Raw genomic sequence first — 11,826 nt, 5'->3', positions numbered from 1 at the left:
AGTTAGAGTAGGTATTCAAGAATGCAGTAATAAACAGGTAAGTTACAGTGATGTTGAATTGATGATACTTTAACTTCAACGCGCTCTCTCTCTCTTATTTTACTGACGATTGGTCTACTAGACAATTTCCCCACTAGTGAATCCAGATGAAACAATTTAGTTAGATTTACATGTAGGACTTTATGAAGCAGAGGGACAAGTGGCTGTATGGCTAATCCTGGGTTTAACTTCACCGGGTAGCTATAACTCCCTGTTAGATGAAGATGGACCTCTGAAAGGATCTTCTGTGTTCTTTGCTGTAAGATGCCAAGGGAGCGGGTTGATCACCACACTCTACCTTGGGAAAACAATAAGTGTTGAACTACTCCTCCTCGCGGACTACAGAATTGCAACCTCTCCTCACTCACTCTTGGCTGAGTCTGCCTAACTGCTCTGCGTCACTTCCTTTTATAGGCTCTCTCTCCCGCACTATAGCATAGGGACCTGTATCTTTTCTTCACGCCCTTGGGCTCTGCACCAGTAAGATTAAACCTGACTGTCAGCCAGTGAGAGAACAGCTGACATCAAGGTTGAGCTCTATTGCTCAGAGCAAAGGAGGAGACACAGGGTCTCTCTCACAGATAAACCTTCTGGATCCAGGGACGGCATCCAGACAGGTGAGACAGGACAAGTGCACTGTGAGAGTTCTGTAGGACCCACTGGGCCACTACACATGTTTTGCCACTAAAAACCATGTGAAAAAAAGCTGTTGACTTTTTAACTGCTATATGCATCATTTACTCTGTTTCCCTGAAAATGTTCTAGGTATGGCCTTTTTTCGCCCTTTTCCTTCCATAGGCTTCTTTATAGGAAAAGAAAGCAAAAAACCACATCTACCGTGTTTCCCTGAAAATAAGACATACCCTGAAAATAAGACTTAGCATGATTTTCCAGAATTTTTGAGGATGCAAAATGATTTTTCAGGCTTTTTGAGGATGCTTGAAATATAAGCCCTATTCCAAAATTAAGCCCTGCTAACGGTTAATTAAAAAAGTCAATTTAAATAGTGTCCAGGCAGCTATACATGTAAAGAGTTAAACCTTTTTGAACAAAAATTAATATAAGACACTGTCTTATTTTCGGGGAAACACGGTAGATGTGTTTTTTTGCCTTCTTTTCCTATAAAGAAGCCTATGGAAAAAAAAGGGGGGAAAATGGCATACCTAGAACATAATACAATTATTTTAAAAATGCCATAAACCCAAAAGATGCACTGTTTATAGTGTGTTTTATAATTTCCTTTTGACCTACAGCTAGCATCTGCTCCTATACCCCGATTGTATCACTGGGAAAACCAGTGATCCGATCGAAGAAAGAAGCCCCCTTTGGTCATGGGCGGTTTTGACCATGGCAAAGACTTAAAAGTCCAGGATCTGAGGCTCCACCAATCCCAGCCATTAGAGCAGGAGTCCAGCTGTCATTAGACAGCTGAGCACTGACTTTAGGGCGGTATAGTTCACATGGCTAGGGCTAAATGTACAATGATGATAATTATCCATTCAGTCGCATCCGACCCTCGGTCACTTATTGGCCACTTAATTGCTGCTGTAAAAAGGCATATTCTTGTTTGTAAAAGGGTTGAATGTAGGTTCGCAGATTTGCAAAAAATCCAGGCAAATGCAAAACAAACCTTTTCAGATCATTGTAATGGATCTGTTCGTGTAGAAACTTCCGTGATGAATCTATCACATACTCTTATGCTAATTATGATTTTCAAAGTCTACGTCAGCAGGGAATGGAAAAACTGGAAAAAGTTGATAGACTTGGCTGTGATTATTAGAGATGAGCGAACGTACTCGTCTGAGCTTGATACTCGTTCGAGTATTAGCGTGTTCGAGATGCTCGTTACTAGAGGCGAGCACCACGCGATGTTCGAGTTACTTTCACTTTCATCTCTGAGACGTTAGCGCGCTTTTCTGGCCAATAGAAAAACAGGGTAGGCATTACAACTTCCCCCTGCGACGTTCAAGCCCTATACTATCCCCCTGCAGTGAGTGGCTGGCGAGATCAGGTGTCACCCGAGTATAAAAATGGGCCCCTCCCGTGGCTCGCCACAGATTTATTCTGACATAGAGGAGGGAAAGTGCTGTTGGTGCCGGAGCTGCTATAGGGAGAGTGTTAGGAGTATTTTAGGCTTCAAGAACCCCAACGGTCCTTCTTAGGGCCCCATCTAACCGTGTGCAGTAGTGTGGAGGCTGCTTTTTGCAGTGTTGCACTTTTTTTTTTTTTGTATATCTGCCGTGCAGAGCATTGCGCCCTGCAGTTATTTTACATACTCCAGGGCCAGTAGTGGTGAGGCAGGGACAGAAGACATATATTTATTGAATATAGGCAGTGGGCCTTTCCAAAAACATTTGGGAAAAAAAATCTATTTGGGCTGCCTGTGACTGTCCTCAGTGTACTGGGTCTGTGCTGGGTGTAGTTGTCCTCCTAATTCATACGCAGCCAGCTAAGTGTTACAGCAGGCTTGCGCAAAATTATTTCCTGGCTCTGTGTTGGCTGTTACATCACCGCTGTATTCCTGTCCACAGTGCAACAGTCTGCAGTTATTTTACATACTCCAGGGCCAGTAGTGGTGAGGCAGGGACAGAAGACATATATTTATTGAATATAGGCAGTGGGCCTTTCCAAAAACATTTGGGGAAAAAAATCTATTTGGGCTGCCTGTGACTGTCCTCAGTGTACTGGGTCTGTGCTGGGTGTAGTTGTCCTCCTAATTCATACGCAGCCAGCTAAGTGTTACAGCAGGCTTGCGCAAAATTATTTCCTGGCGTTCCGTAAGCGAAGTCAGCCTCCAACCACAGGCTAATAAGCGGCACATTTAATTACAGCGTTCTGTTTCTGCACTACTGGTAATACACCATGCTGAGGGGTAGGGGTAGGCCTAGAGGACGTGGACGCGGGCGAGGACGCGTAGGCCCAAGTCAGGGTGTGGGCACAGGCCGAGCTCCTGATCCAGGTGTATCGCAGCCGACTGCTGCGGGATTAGGAGAGAGGCACGTTTCTGGCGTCCCCACATTTATCTCACAATTAATGGGTCCACGCGGTAGACCTTTATTAGAAAATGAGCAGTGTGAGCAGGTCCTGTCGTGGATGGCAGAAAGTGCATCCAGCAATCTATCGAACACCCAGAGTTCTGCGCCGTCCACTGCTGCAACTCTGAATCCTCTGGCTGCTGCTCCTCCTTCCTCCCAGCCTCCTCACTCCATTACAATGACACATTCTGAGGAGCAGGCAGACTCCCAGGAACTGTTCCCGGGCCCCTGCCCAGAATGGGCAGCAAGGTTTCCGAATCCTCTCCCACTGGAGGAGTTTGTCGTGACCGATGCCCAACCATTGGAAAGTTCCGGGGGATGAGGCTGGGGACTTCCGGCAACTGTCTCAAGACCTTTCAGTGGGTGAGGAGGACGATGACGATGAGACACAGTTGTCTATCACTGAGGTAGTAGTAAGGGCAGTAAGTCCGAGGGAGGAGCGCACAGAGGATTCGGAGGAAGAGCAGCAGGACGATGAGATGACTGACCCCACCTGGTTTGCTACGCCTACTGAGGACAGGTCTTCAGAGGGGGAGGCAAGGGCAGCAGCAGGACAGGTTGCAAGAGGCAGTGCGGTGTCCAGGGGTAGAGGCAGGGCCAGACCGAATAATCCACCAACTGTTTCCCAAAGCGCCCCCTCGCTCCATGCCACCCTGCAGAGGCCGAGGTGCTCAAAGGTCTGGCAGTTTTTCACTGAGAGTGCAGACGACCGACGAACAGTGGTGTGCAATCTGTGTCATGCCAAGATCAGCCGGGGAGCCACCACCACCAGCCTCACCACCACCAGCATGCGCAGACATATGATGGCCAAGCACCCTACAAGGTGGGACGAAGGCCGTTCACCGCCTCCGGTTTGCACCGCTGCCTCTCCCCCTGTGCCCCAACCTGCCACTGAGATCCAACCCCGCTCTCAGGACACAGGCACTACCGTCTCCTGGCCTGCACCCACACCCTCACCTCCGCTGTCCTCGGCCCCATCCACCAATGTCTGTCAGCGCACCGTCCAGCCGTCGCTAGCGCAAGTGTTGGAGCGCAAGCGCAAGTACGCCGCCACGCACCCGCACGCTCAAGCGTTAAACGTGCACATAGCCAAATTTATCAGCCTGGAGATGCTGCCGTATAGGGTTGTGGAAACAGAGGCTTTCAAAAGTATGATGGCGGCGGCGGCCCCGCGCTACTCAGTTCCCAGTCGCCACTACTTTTCCCGATGGCCGTCCCAGCCCTGCACAACCACGTCTCCCGCAACATTGTACGCGCCCTCACCAACGCGGTTACTGGCAAGGTCCACTTAACAACGGACACATGGACAAGCACAGACGGGCAGGGCCACTATATCTCCCTGACGGCACATTGGGTGAATTTAGTGGCGGCTGGGACAGAGTCAGAGCCTGGGACCGCTCACGTCCTACCCACCCCCAGAATTGCGGGCCCCAGCTCGGTGGTGGTATCTGCGGCGGTGTATGCTTCCTCCACTAAACCACCCTCCTCCTCCTCCTCAACCTCTGTCTCGCAATCAAGATGTGTCAGCAGCAGCACGTCGGCAGCAGTCGGTGTCGCGCGGCGTGGCAGCACAGCGGTGGGCAAGCGTCAGCAGGCCGTGCTGAAACTACTCAGCTTAGGAGATAAGAGGCACACGGCCCACGAACTGCTGCAGGGTCTGACAGAGCAGACCGACCGCTGGCTTGCGCCGCTGAGCCTCCAACCGGGCATGGTCGTGTGTGACAACGGCCGTAACCTGGTGGCGGCTCTGCAGCTCGGCAGCCTCACGCACGTGCCATGCCTGGCCCATGTCTTTAATTTGGTGGTTCAGCGCTTTCTGAAAAGCTACCCCCACTTGTCAGACCTGCTCGGAAAGGTGCGCCGGCTCTGCGCACATTTCCGCAAGTCCTACACGGACGCTGCCACCCTGCGCACCCTGCAACATCGGTTTCATCTGCCAGTGCACCGACTGCTGTGCGACGTGCCCACACGGTGGAACTCTATGCTCCACATGTTGGCCAGGCTCTATGAGCAGCGTAGAGCTATAGTGGAATACCAACTCCAACATGGGCGGCGCAGTGGGAGTCAGCCTCCTCAATTCTTTACAGAAGAGTGGGCCTGGTTGGCAGACATCTGCCAGGTCCTTGGAAACTTTGAGGAGTCTACCCAGATGGTGAGCGGTGATGCTGCAATCATTAGCGTCACCATTCCTCTGCTATGCCTCTTGAGAAGTTCCCTGCAAAGCATAAAGGCAGACGCTTTGCGCTCGGAAACAGAGGCGGGGGAAGACAGTATGTCGCTGGATAGTCAGAGCACCCTCCTGTCTATATCTCAGCGCGTTGAGGAGGAGGAGGAGGAGCATGAGGAGGATGAGGAGGAGGGGGAAGAGACAGCTTGGCCCACTGCTGAGGGTACCTATGCTGCTTGCCTGTCATCCTTTCAGCGTGTATGGCCTGAGAAGGAGGAGAAGGATCCTGAAAGTGATCTTCCTAGTGAGGACAGGCATGTGTTGCGTACAGGTACCCTGGCACACATGGCTGACTTCATGTTAGGATGCCTTTCTCGTGACCCTCGCGTTACACGCATTCTGGCCACTACGGATTACTGGGTGTACACACTGCTCGACCCACGGTATAAGGAGAACCTTTCCACTCTCATACCCGAAGAGGAAAGGGGTTCTAGAGTGATGCTATACCACAGGACCCTGGCGGACAAACTGATGGTAAAATTCCCATCCGACAGTGCTAGTGGCCAAAGGCGCAGTTCCGAGGGCCAGGTAGCAGGGGAGGCACAGAGATCAGGCAGCATGTACAGCACAGGCAGGGGAACACTCTCTAAGGCCTTTGACAGCTTTCTGGCTCCCCAGCAAGACTGTGTCACCGCTCCCCAGTCGAGGCTGAGTTGGCGGGAGCACTGTAAAAGGATGGTGAGGGAGTACATAGCCGATCGCACGACTGTCCTCCGTGACGCCTCTGCCCCCTACAACTACTGGGTGTCGAAGCTGGACACGTGGCCTGAACTCGCGCTGTATGCCTTGGAGGTGCTTGCTTGTCCTGTGGCTAGCGTCTTGTCAGAGAGGGTGTTTAGTGCGGCTGGGGGAATCATCACGGATAAGCGTACCCGCCTGTCAACAGACAGTGCCGACAGGCTTACACTCATCAAGATGAACAAAGCCTGGATTTCCCCAGACTTCTCTTCTCCACCAGCGGACAGCAGCGATACCTAAACAATACGTAGGCTGCACCCGCGGATGGAAGCATTGTTCTCTATCACCATCAAAAACGTGGACCTTTTAGCTTCATCAATCTGTGTATAATATTCATCCTCCTCCTCCTGCTCCTCCTCCTGAAACCTGACGTAATCACGCCGAACGGGCAATTTTTCTTAGGCCCACAAGGCTCAGTCATATAATTTTTGTAAACAATTTTTATACGTTTCAATGCTCATTAAAGCGTTGAAACTTTCACCTGAACCAATTTTTATTTTAACTGGGCTGCCTCCAGGCCTAGTTACAAATTAAGCCACATTAACCAAAGCGATTAATGGGTTTCACCAGCCCTCTTGGTTGGGCATGGGCAATTTTTCTGACGTACATTAGTACTGTTGGTACACCAATTTTTGGGGCCCTCGCCTACAGTGTAATCCAATTAATTTTTGGCCCACCTGTATAAAAGCTGACGTTACATCAGCTGTGTTGGGCACTGCAATGGGATATATTTATGTACCGCCAGTGGGTTCCAGGGAGCCACCCATGCCGTGGGTCCACACGGAGTTGTAACTACATGTGTCCACTTCTAAAGAGCCCCAGTCTGACTGGGCATGCAGTGTGGGCCGAAGCCCACTTGCATTAAACATGACATTACCTCAGCTGTGATGGGCAATGCAATGGGATATATTTATGTACCGCCGGTGGCTTCCTGGCACCCACCCATGCTGTCGGTCCACATGGAGTTGTAACTGCATGTGTCCACTTCTAAAGAACCCCAGTCTGACTGGGGCATGCAGTGTGGGCCGAAGCCCACCTGCATTTAATCGGACGTTACCTCAGCTGTGATGGGCACTGCAATGGGATACATTAATGTACAGCCGGTGGGTTCCAGGGAGCCACCCATGCTGTGGGTGCACACAGAATTCCCATTGCGGAGTTGTACCTGCCTGTGACTATTTATAAAAAACCGCGGTCTGACTGGGGCATGCAGACACCTTGACAGAATGAATAGTGTGTGGCACATAGGTTCCCCATTGCTATGCCCACGTGTGCAGCTCCTGATGGCGGTGGCACAGGATCATATTTCTCTTCACTTCTGTACAGCATTGTGGGCTATCGCCCCGCCCCTTTTAAAGAGGGTCGCTGCCTAGCCGTGCCAACCCTCTGCAGTGTGTGCCTGCAGTTCCCCCTCATGGCAGACGCACTTATAAATAGACATGAGTGTGGCGTGGCATGAGGGCAGCTGAAGGCTGCGCAGGGACAGTTTGGTGTGCGCTGTGGACACTGGGTCGTGCGGGGGGGGGGGTGTTGGGCAGCATGTAACCCAGGAGAAGTGGCAGTGGAGTGTCATGCAGGCAGTGATTGTGCTTTGTTGGAGGTAGTGTGGTGCTTAGCTAAGGTATGCATTGCTAATGAGGGCTTTTCAGAAGTAAAAGTTGTTGGGGGGGGCACTCTTGCCGCTATTGTGGCTTAATAGTGGGACCTGGGAACTTGAGATGCAGCCCAACATGTAGCCCCTCACCTGCCCTATCTGTTGCTGTGTCATTCCCATCACTTTCTTGAATTGCCCCGATTTTAACAAATGGAAACCTTAGCGAGCATCGGCGATATACAAAAATGCTCGAGTCGCCCATTGACTTCAATGGGGTTCGTTACTCGAAACGAACCCTCGAGCATCGCGATAATTTCGTCCCGAGTAACGAGCACCCGAGCATTTTGGTGCTCGCTCATCTCTAGTGATTATCCAGCTGATTGCTCTATATAGTTGAAGTGTATTTTTAAAAATATTTTAAAAATATGTTTTGTATTGCAAAAAGGAAAAGGGGTGCAAACATATCTGTTTTTAAGCACGTTTCTGAAGGTTAGGTTTAGCTGATATATCAAAAAATGACCTTTTTCTTAGTTTTTAAAGTCTAATTGTGCTTTCTAAAATCTTTTGACATGTCGTAAGGACCTGTGAAAAGTAACAATCATAGAATCGTAGAGTTGGAAGAGACCTCCAGGATTCTGATCGCTGCAGGCTTGGCTGCTGAGACCCCCATGGGTCAGTTAGTGAGCAATGACAGTCCATATTGTGACTAGTGCCTTGCAAAGATACAAACTGTCTATGACAGAGCCTACCTGTCAACATACCAAAATATATAAATATGTACTATTCATGTATAGAAATTAGTAGACCTATCAAAATAAATTTATAATAGGCACTTTAGATAACAATAACATTTGAAATCCATTTTGAATACCTCACTTCTACAGTATGTTAAAATCTAATCGATTTAGGATCAAGGATAATGTGATTGTTCTCAGTAAGAGAAACCAAGGATATGATACCTTTCAATAGCTAACAAACAGATTATGTTACAGCAAGCTTTTGAATCTACATAGGATTTATTAGGCAATAATCTGATATATTAATTGGAATCACTGACAGATTTTTTTTTAACATTTTGCCTCTTCTTACTTGTAACTGTATCCATGTCCTCAGGATGTAGTTGAATATTATACAGGGGCAAAGTAGCTTTGAGCTCCCTGCCCTACTGCTCGTCTTGGTCCGCAGCCAACACTAGCGTTATGCAATGGTATTGCCATAATCATAACAACCTGCAGAATAAAGTTAACATGTTAAAAAGAAATGTGACAAAACTGCTTTGTATTGAATCCGAAAATGTAATTAAAATTTCATATGTAAAAATGCCATAAAAGTTTTACAATATGTCCAAGATCCTATGCAACTGAAAAAAGCTATGGCTATCCTGCGGGAGCTAATGAACCTGTAAAGGCCCTTTTTAGTGAATGATAATTCGTACAGATTTATTCTAGGTAGCAGGAATCTGAACAATAATCGACTTGAACGATGAGACAAACTGTGAAAGTAGGCACAGCCTAATAAGTTAAACAGTAATATGGGTGCAGAAGAACGGAACATGAACCGAACAAGATAAAAAAAAAAACAAAGTACGTTGTGCATGTATAGCATATACGTAGATAGATAGATATGAGAAATATAGATAAATAGATAGATAGATATAGACATCAGAAAGATAGATAGATAAATATGAGAGAGATAGATAGAAAGATAGATATGAGAAAGATAGATAGATAGATAGATAGATAGATAGATAGATAGATAGATATGAGAAAGATAGATACGGTAGATAGATAGGAGATAGATAGGAGAAAAGATAGATAGATAGATAGGAGAAAGATAGATAGATAGATAGATAGATAGATAGATAGATAGATAGATAGGAATAAGTTAAACAGTAATATGGGTGCAGAAGAACGGAACATGAACCGAACAAGATTAAAAAAAAACAAAGTACGTTGTGCATGTATAGCATATACATAGATAGATAGATAGATATGAGAAATATAGATAAATAGATAGATAGATATAGATATGAGAAAGATAGATAGATAGATAAATATGAGAAAGATAGATAAAAAGATAGATATCAGAAAGATAGATAGATAGCTAGATAGATAGGAGATAGATAGATAGATAGATAGATAGATAGATAGATAGATAGATAGATAGATATGAGAAAGATAGATACGGTAGATAGATAGGAGATAGATAGGAGAAAGATGGATAGATAGATAGATAGATAGATAGATAGATAGATAGATAGATAGCAGGAATAAAAATCAAACTATAATTGGCCTGTGTAAACAGGCAGCCTATCATCTATGAATGACTGCATGCTTACTGTTTATGGAGTTGGATGGGTGACCGGAGCAATCTCCTGCCTGTTCCACCTCCATTCGGTCAGTGATCTTGTCTGCTTTGTGAAAGCACAGGAGCGATTATGCATGGGACGACTGTCAGATGCTGAAGTGCCTGACTTTTGTCCTATGGAAAAGGACCATTAGCCAAAACCAGGAGTGGGTCCAAGTCACAGTAGAAATAAGAATCTATTAACTTACTATTATTAATTTCTAATAGCTAAGCGTTTAAATGCACACTCTCATCATGGGGGGTGTATGGAACAAGGTGTGTAAGGCAGCTGACAACTGCAGGCAACGGCCACAAATTAGTGTTAGCTCCGATCATGGCCTTTTGAGCACTTAGATCCCACAATCAATGATGACTGCAGCATCTAAAGCATGAGACAGAAAAGGCCCCCTTCCATTACCCCATCAGCCCCACTGTGGCATGACTGTTGCTGCTGATAGGATTCCATTGTAGCCCAGGGCCTAATGAAGGATCCTAGGCCTTCCATGGATTTAAAAGTATCCAGAGTAAGAAAAAAACTCCCCCGCGCTCCTTCAAGAAGGCATCCGGGTGGGGAGTTACATTTAGGTGTAGCGGGAGCAGACCATGAGGGGTAGGGGGGGTGTCTTTCTTTGGTTTAGCTTGCCGTTTGTGTCAAGTGGGCAAGATTCCCCATGCCAGCTCTTCTGGGACCACAGGATAAAGATGGGTACCTCGGGTGTGCCATAGCTGACCGGGACATCTAGGTGCTGGTGGAGTGCTCCTGCCAGAGCCTCCACCAGGCACCAGGTAAGTCCCCTCATCACTTTTTACGCAATTATTTGTGTCCCCTGCTTTTTTCCATGGATTTAAGTCTATTACACCCTGCCCGTGGCAGGGCTTAATAGGAATCAGTGACAGGTACAATATATCATAATTAAGTATTGCAACATATTGTACAATCGATCAAATTGCATGTTCAAATCCCTCAGTGGGATGATAAAAAATTCTGAAAATAAAAAAAAGTAAATGATTACAATAAATAAAAAATATTATATGTAAAAAAAGCCCTTGTCCTATTTTTTCAGAAAAAAAATTTAGATATAAAATAATAAAATGTAACTGATATCGCCACGTCTGTAAAATTCTTTACTATTAAAATATCAGATTATTTGTCCCAGATGGTGAACATGATAAAAAAAATATTACAGAATACAAGAATTGTTTTTTTTAATCACCCTATCTCTCAAAAAAGTGATCAAAAAGCTGTACAGTGTCTACCCAATAATAGAAAAGTACAGCTGTTCCAGAAAAAAAAAATACTCTAACACAGCTCCATTAAAAGAAAAATGAAGTGTTATGGTTCTTGGAATATGGCGAATGAAAGTAATTTTTAAAAAAGTTTAAATTTTAAAAGTAGTAAAATATTAAAAACTCTATACATTTGACAACTTTGTAATCATACTGACTCATAGAATAAACAACTTATTTCATGCTGAAAACCATAAAAACTAATCCCAAAGAGCAATTCTGCAATTGGATTGTTTTTCATTTCTCCTTGCATAATGTTTTTTTCAATGCATATATAGTGCTGCAGAAAAAGCCCTCATATGGCTATATTTACAGAAAATAAAAAAGCTATTGCGTGTAAAAAAAAATAGCAATGAAGTGAAGGGATTTAACAACTTCTAAACACTGTAGTGTTACCATGATGCTGCTGTGACAACTAAAAAAACTGGGGCACATTTACAAGAGGTTTAAAGCTAGTTTATGGCTTAAAAGTAGCACATTTTTGTGCAAGTGGGTATTTGTGCAAAAATTTGCCACTTTACCACCTTACGTCGTCCCTACCACTTCTTTGAATAATGGGC

This window comes from Eleutherodactylus coqui, chromosome 3 (genome assembly GCF_035609145.1).
Source record: "Eleutherodactylus coqui strain aEleCoq1 chromosome 3, aEleCoq1.hap1, whole genome shotgun sequence".
In the NCBI taxonomy this organism is placed as follows: domain Eukaryota; kingdom Metazoa; phylum Chordata; class Amphibia; order Anura; family Eleutherodactylidae; genus Eleutherodactylus; species Eleutherodactylus coqui.
The sequence above is the reverse complement of the archived record's forward strand: the minus strand, read 5'-3'. Positions refer to the sequence as shown.